The sequence below is a fragment of the Culex pipiens genome, chromosome 2, assembly GCF_016801865.2.
Source record: "Culex pipiens pallens isolate TS chromosome 2, TS_CPP_V2, whole genome shotgun sequence".
Lineage (NCBI taxonomy): Eukaryota > Metazoa > Arthropoda > Insecta > Diptera > Culicidae > Culex > Culex pipiens.
This window is the reverse complement of record NC_068938.1, coordinates 12,215,222-12,232,094: the sequence shown is the minus strand read 5'-3', so window position 1 is coordinate 12,232,094 and position 16,873 is coordinate 12,215,222. Positions and strand designations below refer to the sequence as shown.

Here is a 16,873-nt window from a genome sequence, read left to right as displayed (position 1 = left end):
TAACTTGGGGCCGTACATCGTGAGGCTTAGAAGCAGCTGCTGTGTTGTGTAACACGCCTAATGCCGTACGGCAGAAGTTTTCTGACAGTGAAAAACAACTTTTTTTATGGTGAAATGTCATGAAAAACTTCACAAGGTTCATTGATAAGGTTCAAAATAAAAATCTACATGAAAAAAAGTAAAAATAAAACTACCACAAAAATCTTACAAAATAAAAACACGTAAATGAACGTTAAATGACACAAGAAAAAAATTACCTCAGAAGTCAACCGAGGGTTGTCACACGCCCCCGTTACGGAAAAGCGCTATCGGTTAATCACGACAGTCGCGACGGTTCATTATCCGCCTCATAAATTATTTATTACACATTTTACACTATACCAACATTAAGTGGTGGGGCGTGGGTGAGTTTTTCCCCTGGCTGGGATGGGGGCCACCAAACTTCACGTGTCAGTAGTGAACTCTCTCGCGGAAGCGAGAGTGCGAGTTATTGTTTTCTTTGGCTTTCAAATATTTAAATTAATGTTTTACAGCTGATAAGAGGGAAATTTATTAATGAATTATAAACAATGACGCGCAGTTCAGCATAATTGGGCGCCGGGAAAGTTTGGAAGGCGGAGTGGTAATTAATTAACTATTTAAACTTATTTTCCTGTAACATGGTTGATGGGCTTACATGGAAGAAACATTCGCTTATTTAAGCTGTTAGGCAAGAACACTTAAACCAATATTTGATTGTTATGATCATTGCAAGTTCATGCGTGTGTTGCATTCAAGGCTAAAACGTTAAAAATAAAGAAAATCGTATTATTTGATGAACTCATTTGAAACGTTTTTCCACCTCACTCCTAATGTTAGCATACAACAATTCCACGTCAAACCAGCAGGTTCCAGATCACAAGTGCTCCGATCTGGCACAAATTTGGCATGAAAGTTCCTTGGCCAAAATAATTAGACCGGTATTTTTTGTTTGGCAACTAGAGTGAACCAAAAAAATTGTGATTTTGACGATTTTTGCAAAAAAAAAACATTTTCTAAACCGCTGAACGAATTTCAGATTTTTAGTTAAGGTAATTAGTTGGGCTTTTCATGAAACAAAAACTAAGACAAAATATAGATGAACATAATCATAGGTGAAATGAAAACTTTGTTTGCTGATTTGAAGATCTCAAGACCAAAGTTGATTAAATTTTTAATGATTTTTCAGAATGTTCTTCGTAACATATCAAAAAAAAGGGCGAATATCCATTAACTAGATTCTGAGATCAGATTTCTTGAAAAAAAAAATTGTGTTTCGGTATCTCACAATCGAACTAAAACAACCATGCTTCTCCATTAGGGTGCGCAGAATATGAGAATTTTTATCAAAACCTCGCTCCACAAGCTAAATATTGTTCCTTGAGCTATTTTAGGACTCTGAGTCAAATATGAGCAAAATCGGTCAACATTTACCCATGAAGTTTGTATGGGACAAATGGAAAAAAATGTATGAAAAACTCAATTTTCTTACGGTTTTGTCTGCAGGGCACCCTGCTTCCATCCAAATATTCTCAAAAGTGAGATTCTTATTGGAAATTTAATGTTCTACAACTTTGTAGAACATGCCAAAGCTGTAAAACTCGATCCTGAAAAGTTATTAGCGATTTAAAAATGTCATTTTTGTATGAAAAACATTTTTTTCACAAACTTTAGACTCGAGTATCAATGGGTTAATCTTAACCAATTCAGCTCAAAATTTCCACAAATGCTTGAAATAACCCAATTAACCGTTTTTCGCTTGTGAAGCAGGGGATCATTTTTTTCTGGGCACCCTATTCTCCATAGAAATGAGTTCCTAGTGCATTTTGCTACTGGTTTGAAGTGGAATCAGTGCATGTCAGCACATTTTAGTTTGATTACAGCTTCTTTAAAGCGTTTTTATCCGATACAAGGTATTATATGGCTAAACAAGAAGTGGCCAACCAATCTTCTACCATTTTTTTTAAAACATAAAAAAGCAAATCTTTTTAAAATATTCATGAAATCTTTTTTCATTATTTCTTATAAAGTTTCAAATCAAAATCATAATTTACACTTACAGCATAAATAGGGGGTTTCAAAAATAATAATTAACCCTCTACAACCCAACCCCGCCTCTAGACGGGCTTCGATTTAAAAAATCGCCAAAAATCCATTTTTCAACCAATTTTTGATCTTCAAAAAGCATTGGAAAGAAGAATTTTTTTTTTTAGGGTCGGAAGTTTGACTTGTTTTATGTGACTTTGCCAATGTTTTTATAATTTTAATTTTTTTAGGGGTCAACTTTGGCTGTGGTTTTTACTAACATTTCCTATATTTTAAGTAAAAAGAAGTATGCAGTAATTTTTCTAGTGCCCCAGACTATGCCTCTACGCATTTATTTACAATTTAAATGATAATGGTTCCATTTTAAAGCAGAAAATGTGAAAAACATGCAAAAAATTGAAAAAGTTACTATAAAAACATGAAAAAATTAGATAGGCAAAATGTAATGATAGGAGGTGGTAGAGTAGGCCAAATACTACCAAAAACAAACATAAACTAAACAAGATAAATGCAAATCAAAAATCAAAATCAAATTATTCGCTCTACAGCATTGCCTTGGCGTTCTCGATTGCGAGATTCCTACTCGAAACTAGGTGTTCGAAGGCTTGATTTCTGAGGCAATTGCAAACCTCTTTTTACACTCTAGCTTCCATCTACCCCGGGATTCGAACTGACAACCTTTGGATTGTTAGTCCAACTGCCTACCAGCGACTCCACCGAGACAGGACCCAGGGAGACGACTCCTACACCTGGACTGAGCTAACGACCTAACCTTTTTAGGTTAGTCTGGGGCCAACATTTACTTCCCGTCCGACGGAAGGCGTGATCAGACAAATCTCGTCTCGAAAAATGCCTCCGGGACCGTCTGGGATCGAACCCAGGCCGACTGGGTGAGAGGCAACCACGCTTACCAATACACCACGGTCCGTAAATGCAAATAAAAATACTAAAAATGAAACAAAAAATAAAAACGGAATCGACGTTACACCTTATAATGTGGCCCTCTTAAACCTTCCGGTTTCGTCAACGGATCCACAGGCATGTATCGTTCTTTTAGCGACAAGACTCCGCCTCCCGGGTCTCCTAAGTGTGAAGGTATGGCACGGGGAGAGGGCACCGAATGCCTATAAAAATGAAACAAGAAAAACATAAAACAAGAGAAGTAAAGTTTATCGTATAACAAAAGTTGCTCAAAATGACCTCCTGAACACGGGAAAAATAAAAATTTTCGAAAAAAAATTTGGGCAGTAGAGGGTTAAATATTTCAAGTCTGTTTTCAGAATGTGATAACAAAACTTATCACAAAATGCTTTATAACATCACAGTCGACACGAATGCCAATGCAAAAGTAAAGTTTCTTTAATAAGAAAAAAAACATCACAGTTATGCTACTATTAAAAATTGTACAGAATATTTAGAATATTGATTTATTTTTACTTAAATTTATCGTTCTTTTCCGATCTGTGGTCTCAAAAATTCAAATTTGTTGAAAGATTACAAAGTCTTTATTACTTTGAAAATGTCTATTTATGCGTTTAACAATTTTCTTATGTTACTTTTTTTTCTTTTTTATTCCTTAATTATATTTTGCCTTTTTTTTTTATTCTTTAATATTAAATTATTATCCAATTAAAATATTTGGCTAGAAAAGGAATCTTCCATATTTTCTCATAATTAACTGAGATATTTTGAATGATTGCAAAACAACTGGGCTGGTTTAAAACACATTTTTAAACATTTTTTTCATTAATTGGTTGATTCCATGGCTTGTTATTTCAATTTCTGCATTTGTTTTATTTTTTGCCAAGAGTCGAGGGACATACACTTCAAAAAGAATTTGCAATGGCCCAAGTAAAACCAAATATTTCCAACATTTATCTTGATACCTGTCTACAATTATTTCAAAAATTTGCATAAAAGTCCTTTGATCAAATTTCTTCTATTAATATTTTTTCCATTGGGTCTTATTAAACGATTCTTAAGATTTTTTGTTATTATGCTAAGTTTTCGTTTTCTGTTTAAGTTACTTTTGATTTTTGTAAAAGGGTCATTCTCCGCCAACTCACACAGCAGTTGCCCCGTAACTTTTGTCCCTGATCACGAATACGAGGTCCGTTTTTTGATATCTCGTGACGGAGGGACGGTACGACCCCTTCCATTTTTGAACATGCTAAAAAAGAGGTGTTTTTCAATAATTTGCAGCCTGAAACGGTGATGAGATAATAATTTGGTGTAACAGAGACTTTTATGTAAAATTGTACGCCCGATTTGATGGCGTACTCAGAATTCCGAAAAAACGTATTTTTCATCGAAAAAAACACTTAAAAAGTTTTAAAAATTCTCTCATTTTCCGTTACCTGACTGTAATTTTTTTTGTAACATGTCATTTTAAGGGAAATTTAATGTTCTTATCGAATCTACATTGACTCAGGAGGGTCATTTTTTCATTTAGAACAAAACATTTTATTTTAAAATTTCGTGTTTTTTCTTACTTTGCAGGGTTATTTTTTATAGTGTTACAATGTTGTACAAAGTTGTAGAACAGACAATTATAAAAAATTTGATATATAAAAATAAGGGGTTTGTTTATAAACATCACGAGTTATCGCGATTTTACGAAAAAAAAGTTTTGAAAAAGTTGGTCGAAGTTGATCATGGCCGTTCATGGTCATCCGCGACAGACACGGACAACGAAACAAAGAAAAACGCAAAAAGTAACTCTTTCAAAACTTTTTTTCGTGAAATCGCGATAACTCGTGATGTTTCTGAGCAAACCCCTTATGTTTATATATCAAATTTTTTGTAATTGTCTGTTCTACAATTTTGTAGAACATTGTTGTACTCTAAAAAATTACCCTACAAAGTTAGAAAAACACGAAATTTTAAAATGAAAAATTTTGTTCTAAATGAAAAAATGACCCATCTGGGTCAATGTAGATTCGAAAAGAACATTAAATTTCCCATAAAATGACATGTTCCAATTTTTTTTACAGTCGGGTAACGGAAAATGGCAGGGTTTTTAAAACTTTTTTAGTGTTTTTTTTGATGAAAAATACGTTTTTTTCGGAATTCTGATTACGCCATCAAATCGGGCGTCTAATTTTACATAAAAGTCCCTTTGACACCAAATTTCTATTTCATCACCGTGTCAGGCTGCAAATAATTAAAAAAAAACACCTCTTTTTTCGCATGTTAAAAAATGGAAGGGGTCGTACCGCCCCTCCGTCACGAGATATCATAAAACGGACCTCGGATTCGTGATCAGGGACAAAAGTTACCCCTTAGGACAGAGTTTCACGCAAATCGAAGAGGGGTTAGGGCAACTGCTGTGTGAGTTGGCGGAGAATTACCCATAACTTTTCAATTTTGTAGTGTCACAAAAAACCCTTTTTTTTTTAAAGGATAAAAAAGGTCTTAATTAAAAAAACAATACCCTTTTGGTTTATTGCTGATTCAAAATGTTCATTGGATTTCCCTTTTTAATGACATGTTCCACAATTTTTTTAATAGTAATTTGCGAAAAATGCATAAATTTTAATGTTTTTGTTGTTGTCTTTTTTCGATGAAATAAAGTTTTTTTAAATTTCACATCGGTCTTAAGAATCTACATAGAAGTTCCTTTTACACAAGATTTTCAAATCATTTCCAATTAAGATGATTCAAAATATGTCTTTTTCGAATGTTCAAAAAATTTCAGAAAAATGCAGCAAAACAATACATGGGCATAGAAATTAAAGGAAAAAAATTGATATAAGTAAAGTTGAAATTACTGAAATGACGTTACTGTTCTTAACAAATAAAAACTCATTTACATTATTTTGCAGTTTTTCTGTCATCAGTTTTTCTTCAATGCTTCTGTTTTCTTTAATTTCATAAAATTTTATGATTGATTCGTTTTGATTTTGTATAACAGCTTATTTTTTTATCATTCTATAATTTCTCTCACATTTTATTACTCTTTAAATTATGCTTGAATTCGTATAAATTGTTCTTTATTTTGGCTTTAGGTTGTCAATAAATTGCTTAGCTTATAGCAAACAAGTTGAACAATAGATTTGTTAGGCTGAATAAGGTTGAATGAATGGTTGCTAAGACTTTTGTTTTTCAACAAGTTGGCAACCTGTTTTGAAACCCTCTTTCTCTCGTACCATAAAATTCAGAAGAGAATAATTGCTGAATCATTTAAAACTTAGATTGCTATTCAAAAAATGATTTCAGAACGATACTAAAATGTACTCATATTTCACCCCTGTGCAGAACATAATTTGTAGCGTTTCGCACGTTGAGGACGTGTTGTTTACAGCAAACTCCCACATCAAAATTTCCAACGAGCGCTTTCAGCAGCGCTGACCAGATTTTCCTGAACAACGCTTTTGCGTGACAACGTACATTATCTCTACTGGTGGGTGGCTTTCGCCTGCGAAGAGTTTCAACTTTGTTTTCAATTAATAGTTTCCATTACAATGTAAACATCAACACATAAAACATGGTGCGGCGCGACATCCATTAAATAATCTAAATTGCTCTAGCGACACGGCCAGCCAGAATGATGTGGTTTAAGCTGCTAGGCTGTGTGGCTTACGATTAGATTAAATTTTAAGTGCTGTTTGATGGGAGTTAAATGAAATTTCCCAACCTCTCCCACACCATTGTGGGCTGGGCGCGGCGGCGAGAGGGCCTGCTCCTGAAAGTGACGGAATTTTACGACCTTAGACGAAATAAAATTAATTCACTTCCAGCTTTTCTGAAAAGAAGACGAAGAAGATGCAGAAGAGTAAGCGGCCGGGTCAGTTTCTCTAGATCGGTTCCGCAGTGAAAGTGTCCGACCATAAAAACGCGGTGATGCTGCCAAGAGAGTGCTCCTTGGATGCTCTAATTATCCGGTGGAATGGAAGATACGAGGCTTGGAGGATTGAAAAAAAGGGGAGGCCTCTCATCTCGCCAAAGGCACTCTAATTGGTAATGTCTCACTTTGGCCAAGGACCCAAATCCGGAAGCAGCAGCAGTGGGCCACGCAGTTTGTTTTATGACTTTGAAACGGTGATATTCGCACGTTATCTGGACTTTACGAGCACCAGGTCGCACTTAATGGGCGTTGGACGGCGGAAGAGCCCAGCATCCCCCCGAGGGGCTCATCGGGGGACAATTTAAGATAGCAACGCGGACACGCGGTGAAGTGGTGAGCTTTGTCATAATCAAAGTGCTTTCGGCTGGAAAGTGGGTTCTGGAGCAGGGATTTTCCGAGGGATTATGAGGTAATCTAGCGATTGTAACATTGCGTAATTCGTTACGTGAGTGTTGGTGGTTTGGTATTCTTCACGCTTGGATCTATTTCTGCTATGCTTTAATCACTTTTCCTTGTACGTGATTGTCAGTCATTACCTTGATTCAAACTAACTTTAATTGTACATTTAACAGCTGCAAAAGTAAATTATTAATCATGGTTTGTACCTCTTTAAACAAAAATATTTTTTTTTCTATTTTTATTTGTTTGCAACAGGAAACCAGTAAGTGAAACCCACTTAACTGTATTAATATAATTGATCAAAGAGAACTAGTCATTAATTAACCATTTTGTTCATGGAATCAAAACCACTACTATATTGCCAATTTGATTGATAATAAATTTCTGCAGAAATTCATTAGCAGCGTTTTTTTTGCTTTTGCTTCTTTCTATTAATTTATTAATTCTTTTATAGCTTTGTTCATTCCTATTAAAAACCAATCAAAACCAATGTATAGAACGTATCTGGTCGTAGCGAAAATTGATTAAATACAATTGCCATTCAATTTCAATAGCGAGAATTAATGATGTATTCATAAATAAAATGATATTTTAAAAATGAACAAACATTGTTACATATTTTAAAAGGTAAAATAACAAATTTTTCTGACAAAAAAAAACACATTCCAAGATGTATAATAACCATGATTTGAATAACTGTTTACCCTATGTTTTTGTTGCAATTTGTTGATTCTGTTTTGTTTTTGTTTTTGTTTTTGTTTTTGTTTTTGTTTTTGTTTTTGTTTTTGTTTTTGTTTTTGTTTTTGTTTTTGTTTTTGTTTTTGTTTTTGTTTTTGTTTTTGTTTTTGTTTTTGTTTTTGTTTTTGTTTTTGTTTTTGTTTTTGTTTTTGTTTTTGTTTTTGTTTTTGTTTTTGTTTTTGTTTTTGTTTTTGTTTTTGTTTTTGTTTTTGTTTTTGTTTTTGTTTTTGTTTTTGTTTTTGTTTTTGTTTTTGTTTTTGTTTTTGTTTTTGTTTTTGTTTTTGTTTTTGTTTTTGTTTTTGTTTTTGTTTTTGTTTTTGTTTTTGTTTTTGTTTTTGTTTTTGTTTTTGTTTTTGTTTTTGTTTTTGTTTTTGTTTTTGTTTTTGTTTTTGTTTTTGTTTTTGTTTTTGTTTTTGTTTTTGTTTTTGTTTTTGTTTTTGTTTTTGTTTTTGTTTTTGTTTTTGTTTTTGTTTTTGTTTTTGTTTTTGTTTTGTTTTTGTTTTTGTTTTTGTTTTTGTTTTTGTTTTTGTTTTTGTTTTTGTTTTTGTTTTTGTTTTTGTTTTTGTTTTTGTTTTTGTTTTTGTTTTTGTTTTTGTTTTTGTTTTAGTTTTTGTTTTTGTTTTTGTTTTTGTTTTTGTTTTTGTTTTTGTTTTTGTTTTTGTTTTTGTTTTTGTTTTTGTTTTTGTTTTTGTTTTGTTTTTGTTTTTGTTTTTGTTTTTGTTTTTGTTTTTGTTTTTGTTTTTGTTTTTGTTTTTGTTTTTGTTTTTGTTTTTGTTTTTGTTTTTGTTTTTGTTTTTGTTTTTGTTTTTGTTTTTGTTTTTGTTTTTGTTTTTGTTTTTGTTTTTGTTTTTGTTTTTGTTTTTGTTTTTGTTTTTGTTTTTGTTTTTGTTTTTGTTTTTGTTTTTGTTTTTGTTTTTGTTTTTGTTTTGGTTTTTGTTTTTGTTTTTGTTTTTGTTTTTGTTTTTGTTTTTGTTTTTGTTTTTGTTTTTGTTTTTGTTTTTGTTTTTGTTTTTGTTTTTGTTTTTGTTTTTGTTTTTGTTTTTGTTTTTGTTTTTGTTTTTGTTTTTGTTTTTGTTTTTGTTTTGGTTTTGGTTTTGGTTTTGGTTTTGGTTTTGGTTTTGGTTTTGGTTTTGGTTTTGGTTTTGGTTTTGGTTTTGGTTTTGGTTTTGTTTTTGAGAATTTAATGCTATTTTTCTCATTATGCAGGTAAACACATTTACCAATCTTTTCTAGAGACCAGTATCGATCTAACCTTTTTTTCATAAAATTATTTTTTATTAGGTCCTTTTCGGTGCTGGGACCTGGTTAGGACCGAGTCGGCTTTTGTAATTACATTGTTCTTAATGCTAAGAGTAATTACTGAGGATCGATCCAACCTTACAACTTCAATTACGTAAGTAGGCAAAACCTACGCCAATTCAGTCCATCAGCATCACCAAAGTGAATCTAATTAGTAAATAGCCGTCGTCTTCAACGCTACCTTCCACATCTAAGACGATTACTGTTTCATGTCGCATCTTAATGGAACGCTCAATTAGTTGACAAACCCCTTCTCCTATCCCTTAGGGGGCGACTTGGACCCTAAACCCGCAATGAATTTGATGGGTAAAATTTTACTGAGTGCGAAACTGTTTCCAGTGTTCTCAACCTATTCAAAACATGAAAGGGGGACACCACTGGGTGGATGGAGGGGGGGAGGGGACAATATTGCCAGACTGGTTCTCGTCATTAAGCCGACAATTAGTCGGTCTTTCTGTGTGTTTGCTGGATTAAGATCTCTCCGGTGCGGATTCTGCTTATGGCTATTGACTCTGGGAAATTTGAGTGGCAGATACAAATGTTCTTTGAAGAAGAGTACACAACTCTTTTCCCCTTCACTCTTCTGCTCTTCTGAATTCTTCAAGGACCTTCCGCACTTCTTTGTAATTAAGTCAGAGTCCTTGGAGCAACTCAATATCTGAGAGAGCTTTCGTCTATATTAATGTTCTTCCCTTTTTCATCATCCCTCCCACCTTCGTCACGATAATGGTGAAAGGTTCTCTCGTTGCTGCAGCAGCCAAAAGAAGGTCTCATTCGAAATGGGACGATGTTTTCACCTAATCAGAACCGTCCTGACGGCAGTAGCATCTTGCGCAATCAAGGCCCATTTCACCCACGCCACTTGAGAGAAAATTCCTTGCTGGGCCGCGAAATTCCCAGCAAAATTCCAGGCCCAGGACCTCGGAGGGATCCCCTTCTGATTGCCGGATCAAAATGCCACAAGCCGGTGTGGTGGTATTTCCGCGATTAAAATGCGAACTGATTCTGGGAAAAGGGTTTCCAAAAAAAGGAGGAATCGATAACGAGGGATAGACGAAAAGTACAAAGTTGTTTCCCAACACCACCCACATTTTGCTCGTTTCATTTTAAGAAACTTGAAATTGTGCCATTGAACTTGGGGGAAAATAAAATTGTATATTTGAAACATTTTCTTTTTTAGCTCTCAAGGGGATTATTTCCAGGAAGCAGCAAAAAAAACCGTAAAATCAACTCGTGCACCATATGGGATCTTCCCTCGCCAAACTCGCCAGAATGAAATCAATTGGGAAACATGCTTTGAATAAATGAATGGATAAATAGGATCAGGACAGGGGTTTTCTGTTTTTATCTGTGTCCTCCCAGCGTGGGAAGGGTGCACCGGAAAGAATCCTCCCTCCCTGCCCTCAGAGGAATCAAGAAGGATGAACCGGTGTGGCGGAGCTTTTAAAGATATATAGACTTGCGGATTTCGAGAGCGGACTCGCGTCGATGAATTTCAATTTGGGACGAGGATTTTCGAAAGCTTGGTTGGGAAAACAAAAAAGATTACTCAACTTAGTTGTTGGTTCACAGTTACATGAAAAAGACAATAGTTGTTATTTTTGAATGTCAACCGAAAATTTCAGTTTATTGACCCAAGAAGATGTTTGAAAAATTCAGCACATTTGATAGGATTTATTGGGTTCAGACCGGCTGCGAAGTGGTTCATCCATTTGAAGAATAGTCGGCGAAACATACATTAACATTAATTTGCTACAATATTAAGTGGGAAGTGAATGCGAATGGTTCAATGACGTTAGCAAAAATCAGTCAAAGTCAAACTTTAAGAACATTTAAATTTTTTTCAGACTCCAGTTTAATTATCACGAAATTTGATTATTATTAAATGCCACCTTTTCGTTTTCTGTTATGATTTTGAATAACATTTTAAAGTTTACGATTCAGATTCAGAAACCAACAAAAAAAATTACTGGGCAAAATGTCGCATAAAATTCAATTTTTTTTTAATTTTTGGCTCGACAAGATTATTAAATCTTGCTTCGATATGAAATTGAATAAAATGTAAAAAGATAAAATATTAGCAAATCGGCGAAAACTTTTTAGCTACATTAGTCGAACATTGAAAAAATTGTTCAATAAATGACCATACACATGCCTTACATTTCATTTCAAAATATATACACGGTGTGTTTTCTAGAACAACCTTTTCAGGAAAAAATAGTCATCGCTACTTTAAAATGTGTCTTATAGGAAATTTTCTCAGCTTTCCAATGCTTCTAAGAGCGAAATGTTTCATCGGGAAATTTCTGAGTTATCTCTATTTTAAGTTTTTTGGTTTTAAATTCCTTTATTATTTATTGGAAACTTTATATAACTTTATATGTATCATTTACTGATAAAAATGTGCAAAATAAGACAAGAAACAACTTTGTAGAAGGTTGCAAACCGCTAAACATCTTGAAAATTAAGTTTTGTTTTAGTTTTTGAATATATGGGATTCATTCAGAAATTAAAATCATAAAACAGTGTAAAAATATATTTTTAACAAGAATTATTAGTCTACTACATATTTTTTGTGTACAAATATCACGTGTCTGCTCAGATTTAGCTTGTTCAACCGAAACTTTGGCAGGTTTGTGATTGTTAATGGTATTATTGAATTTTAATGAATAAATTTAATATTTTCTTAAGCAAACATTAACCAGGAACATAAATACAAATATGATTTAAAATCGAAAATGTACTACATATAACTGTTGCAAGCTTCAAAAGTCATATTTTCATGAGTATAAAATAAAGATAAAATTTTATAAAATATTTTCTGATGAAAATGTACTTAAAAGTAGCATTAAAACTCGAGTTCAGAATGCTGAAAACATCGTTACAAACCTTTTTTTTTGATTGAACAAAAATTAAATATTATTTTAACAAAAAAAAATCAAACTATTTGAACAAACATCAAGAAATATTTTTTTTAAAGATGAGATTGAAGATGATTCTAAAATATTGCTAATTCCTTGATCATCTGATACAAAAAAAACTAAAACAATGATTACATAATGAAAAGTATTTCTCCTAAAGCTTGCAACAGTAGTTTGCAGTTTAATTTCGAGTATTAAACATGTTTTGTATCCATGCAACTGGTTAATGTTTGATTAAGGAAATATGATATTTATTCATAAAAATCTTGTAATACCCCATAATATCCTATCAATCTCAAACCTGTAAAACTGCCAGTTGTATCAGCTAATTCCAAGCTAAATCAGAGCAGACCGGTTGTTATTTGTACACAACAATTAAGTAATTATTTTTTTGTTCTTGTTAAAGTATTATTTTAATACGGTTTTATGATTTTAATTTCTGAATAAATTCCACATAGTCAAAAATTCGGTTAAAACTTCATTTTCAAAATGTTTAGCGGTTTGCAACCTTCTACAAAGTTGTTTCTTGTCTTATTTTGCACATTTTGATGAGTAAATGACACATGAAACACATCATTTGACAAGTTTCCTGGACTGTTATTTAAAAATTTCCAATAAATGATTAAGGATTTTAAAACAAAAAACTTAAAATATAGATAGGGTATATGGCCCTATTTTGGACCTACTATGCAAAGCGTCAACATATTTCGCATGGTTCTCAAGAACGGTCTAACTAATTTGGCTCGTTTCAGGATTGTTTTGTGCCTTAATTTATGCTTAACAAAGTGTACTATTGAAAATTGAAAATAATTTAACCATTTCATTGTAATAAGCATTTCAAGTAAAACATTTTTTGGATGCTTTTTGGACTTATTGAATGTATTTTGGAGACATCGCTGAACCTATTTTGGACCCACACTCTGATTGGTTGAAATTTGGCCAACTCGAATTGCGGCGTGCGACGGCAACACGCACACTTACAAAAACTCGGTTTGATAAACCAAAGGGCCTATCCACGATTATAATTTGGAAAATATTTATTTCAGAAATTAAATAATTATGATAAAACAATGGATTTGAATTTGAAAACGTGTTTTAATTATATTGAATGGAAACTCACGCATCTTTAGCAGGTCTATGTCCTATTTACAATTTGCGTATTCTTACGAACTAATTGTTCAAGCATTAGAACATAAAAGACAACCCGTTATTAGTCGCAATAAAAACACCTTAACTTAAAATTAAATGAATGACAGAGATACATAACAAGTTACAATGAAAAAAGGTTCTAAATTTTACGCAGAGCTTAAGTACAAATATTATTAAACAATCAAGAAATTTTAAAAGGAGATTATAGCTTGTAACTTGGTGTGAAACTTTCTCATCTGTCATGTTAAACTTTACAGTTGCTTGACAAAAAGTTTAACTACATGTTGCACTTTTAAAAACAATGTAATATTTGAAAAAACTCTTTGTTTATATACCAGGGTGCCTTTGATAGTCATAGTTTGTCTCGTTAAAAGCAGATTTGAGATGTTCAAACATTATTTTTTCTTCGAACTTACCATCACTTAGGTAGCTGATATAATTTTTAAGAAAATTATTTATGTCAATATTTAGTTAACTATGTTTAGCTTTTAACATAATACATATATATTTTAGGTAAAATTGTTAAAAATTCAGAAGTTTGCCTGAAATTCGTTGAAACTAGTTTTGTTTATTAAATTATAGGTTTATATTATTAATCATAGATTTATATTGTTTAACATGTTTAACTGAATTCAAAGAAAGTTTTCACATTTTATATGAAATTTGTTTTACTGAAAATGCATTTTAATTGGGAGATTTTTTAAAATTATGTTTCAAAAACAAATAATATTTAATAATATTTATATTTAACTTATTTTACCTTTTCCTAGTAGAAGATTGTCCGAAGAATCCGAAAATGCATTCCGTTTTACGATTCAAAATCATGTTCATTGAGAAAATCATGACACTTTGAGAAGATTAAAATAAAGCTATTTATCAACATTTTCTTAATTATAATTAACTAATTTTTTAAACTATTCAAAATTTCATGAAAAGTTCTTCATGAGGTACTTTGAGCACTTCTCTACCACGGTCAGTATGATTCCATACCATTCCGTACGTATTTAATTTGTACTCTTCATTTTGCGGAAAAATCTCAAACCTATCTAAGTCACCCCGGCTATCAAAGTCACCCAGATTTACGGTAATCAGAAATGTCTCAAATCATAAAATTCATAAAGTTAACATCGCATTAACCTCTTATGCTAGTTTTTTTTTTTTCGAAAGATTGTTATTTTTCTAACTGGTTCAATTGTGTTTCCAACATGATTGACACGGTAAAATCTAAAAGTGTGATTTATTATAAGCCAACGCTGCCAATTGTGCCGTTATACATGTATTTTTAAAAATCTTCTATATATATAAAAAATTTCGACGGTTTTGTTCGAACGCGCATCAGTTGATAACGGAAAGTCGGATGGGAGCGCTCTTTGCTGCGTTGGGTTCGTATAAGCCCAAGGAAGGTTCTTACGCTAAAGAGATACAACTTTGGCCACTTTGAACCCGATTCCGGAAAATCTGCAGATTGAGAAAAGCTGCGAAAATCAAATTTTGATCACAGGAGGCTGAACTGGCAAACAAGCAAGAAACGTCAGGAAACCAAAAAAGGGCAAGACGAAGTTTGCCGGGAAGAGCTTGTTATATATAGATAGATATGCAAAAATCAGTTAAAACTTACAAAAAATATATTTTCCATGTGTATATTTCTCTGATTAGTTTGCAATACGTCGTAACAGCCATCACGATCTCCGACACTTATTTGATTTTTTTCTCTGAATCTAACCAAATTTTGTTTGTTTTCCAGTAAAGAGCATTTTAAAAGACGTGCAGATGACAATTCAAAGCATTTTTTATTTATAGTTCGTAAAATGATCGAGAACTGATCGGAAAATTGATTTGTTTACAACTAGCGCTTAGGATCTGTTTAAAACTAACTCAATATTTTTTAAATTTAATTCATACGACTTTTTCAAAAACCACTCGTAAGTAATGTTGACAGCTCCTGTCACGGTGACAGCTGACGATTTAATGAACTAGACCCTTTAGGTTTTTCAATCGTTTCCCCTTCAATTCCAACAGGGTAGCCAGTTTGCATTTTTTGAAGCAAAAATTAAAAATATATGCAGCTAAATTGGTGATAATAATGTTAAGACAAAAATAAATCGACATCAGTTTAAATTTTGGGATACTTTGCAATCGGTCCTAAAAATCATTTAAATCTCTATCATCAATTTGCATTTTTATCGTTTAAAAAACATATTTTCATTGTTTCTGTTAATCATTTGCTTTTTAAAGCTTAGATTTCTTTCAAATAATTACAGTAAAGAAATGCAATTCAAAATATTAAATTAAAAAATTTCAATTAATTTCAATGAAATATCGAAATAAATTGATAAACAAAACTGGCAACACCTTGTTATACATGTGTTGGTGATAGCCTTGAACCGACGGCAAAGTAGCTCCAAAAACTGATCCAACGCGGCTGATTTGAAAAAATATTTTGAATTGAGTTTTTTTCGGTGATAGAATAGTTATTTCAATGGTTTAGTGACGAAAAACATAAAAGAATTAAATAAACAACAGTTACATTGCTCGGAAACCGGACGAAATTGCTTGGTGTCAGTGCAAAACAGAAAAAATCATCAAGGTGTCGCGAGCCAAATCTGATAAGCAACGAGGCTGGAATATTTGGACCTAATCGATGTGCTAGGAAAACGGTAGGAAATACGAATGGCATTGGAAAAAGTGGCTGAAAAAGCGAAAATAATCAAAAATGTTTACATTTTTGGAAGAGGTAAGCTACAAAACGATCCTGCTTACACTTTCTGTTGGTTGGATTCAGTGAATTCGTACTTTAAAAGCCTGAACTACCTCGATTAATAAAAATAGGTCCAAAATAGGTACTAGGTCCAAAATAGGGTCATATACCCTATCTCAGAAATTTTCCGATGAAACATTTCGCTCTTAGAAGCATTGAAAAGCTGAGAAAATTTCCTATAAGACACTTTTGAAAGTAGCGATGACTATTTTTTCTCCTTAAGGTTGCCCAGAAAACACGCCGTGATATATAGAGCCCATCCATAAACCACGGGGAATCTTTTTAAGAAAACAGGAAAAGTTTTTTTTTGTGTGATGTTCAAATTAAATAAAGATTTTTGTTTAGTTTATTGAAAAATAATATAAAATGTAGCATAAAAAGTAGTTTCTGTAATTTTTATGTAAAATTTTCAAAGATATTTTTACAGAATTTTCCGAAAATTCCGTAAAATGTTGTGTTTAGAAAAGTCCCCGTGAAATTTCCGATTCTAGAGCGTGAAAAATCACTACCCGAGCAGACGGAAATAACTTGGGAATACCATTTTTTGATATTTGAAAATACTAGGCCAATAACATTTCATGTTATTTATAACAAGATTTGTTATTCGTCGTTATGAATTTTTTGTTATTGGATTGTTATTGTAATAATAGACTAATAACATTTTTAGTTATTCTTCGAACAAATCTTTGTTATTATTTT

General features: G+C 32.4%; 1 long non-coding RNA gene across 1 annotated transcript; it reads left to right on the top strand.

Annotated features, from left to right (window-relative positions):
* Window positions 1-12,348: 12,348 nt before the first annotated feature.
* Window positions 12,349-16,288, top strand: LOC128092753 (uncharacterized). The gene is made up of 2 exons (XR_008211976.1): window positions 12,349-13,400; window positions 16,218-16,288. It is a non-coding gene; the product is annotated as an uncharacterized LOC128092753 (long non-coding RNA).
* Window positions 16,289-16,873: the final 585 nt, after the last annotated feature.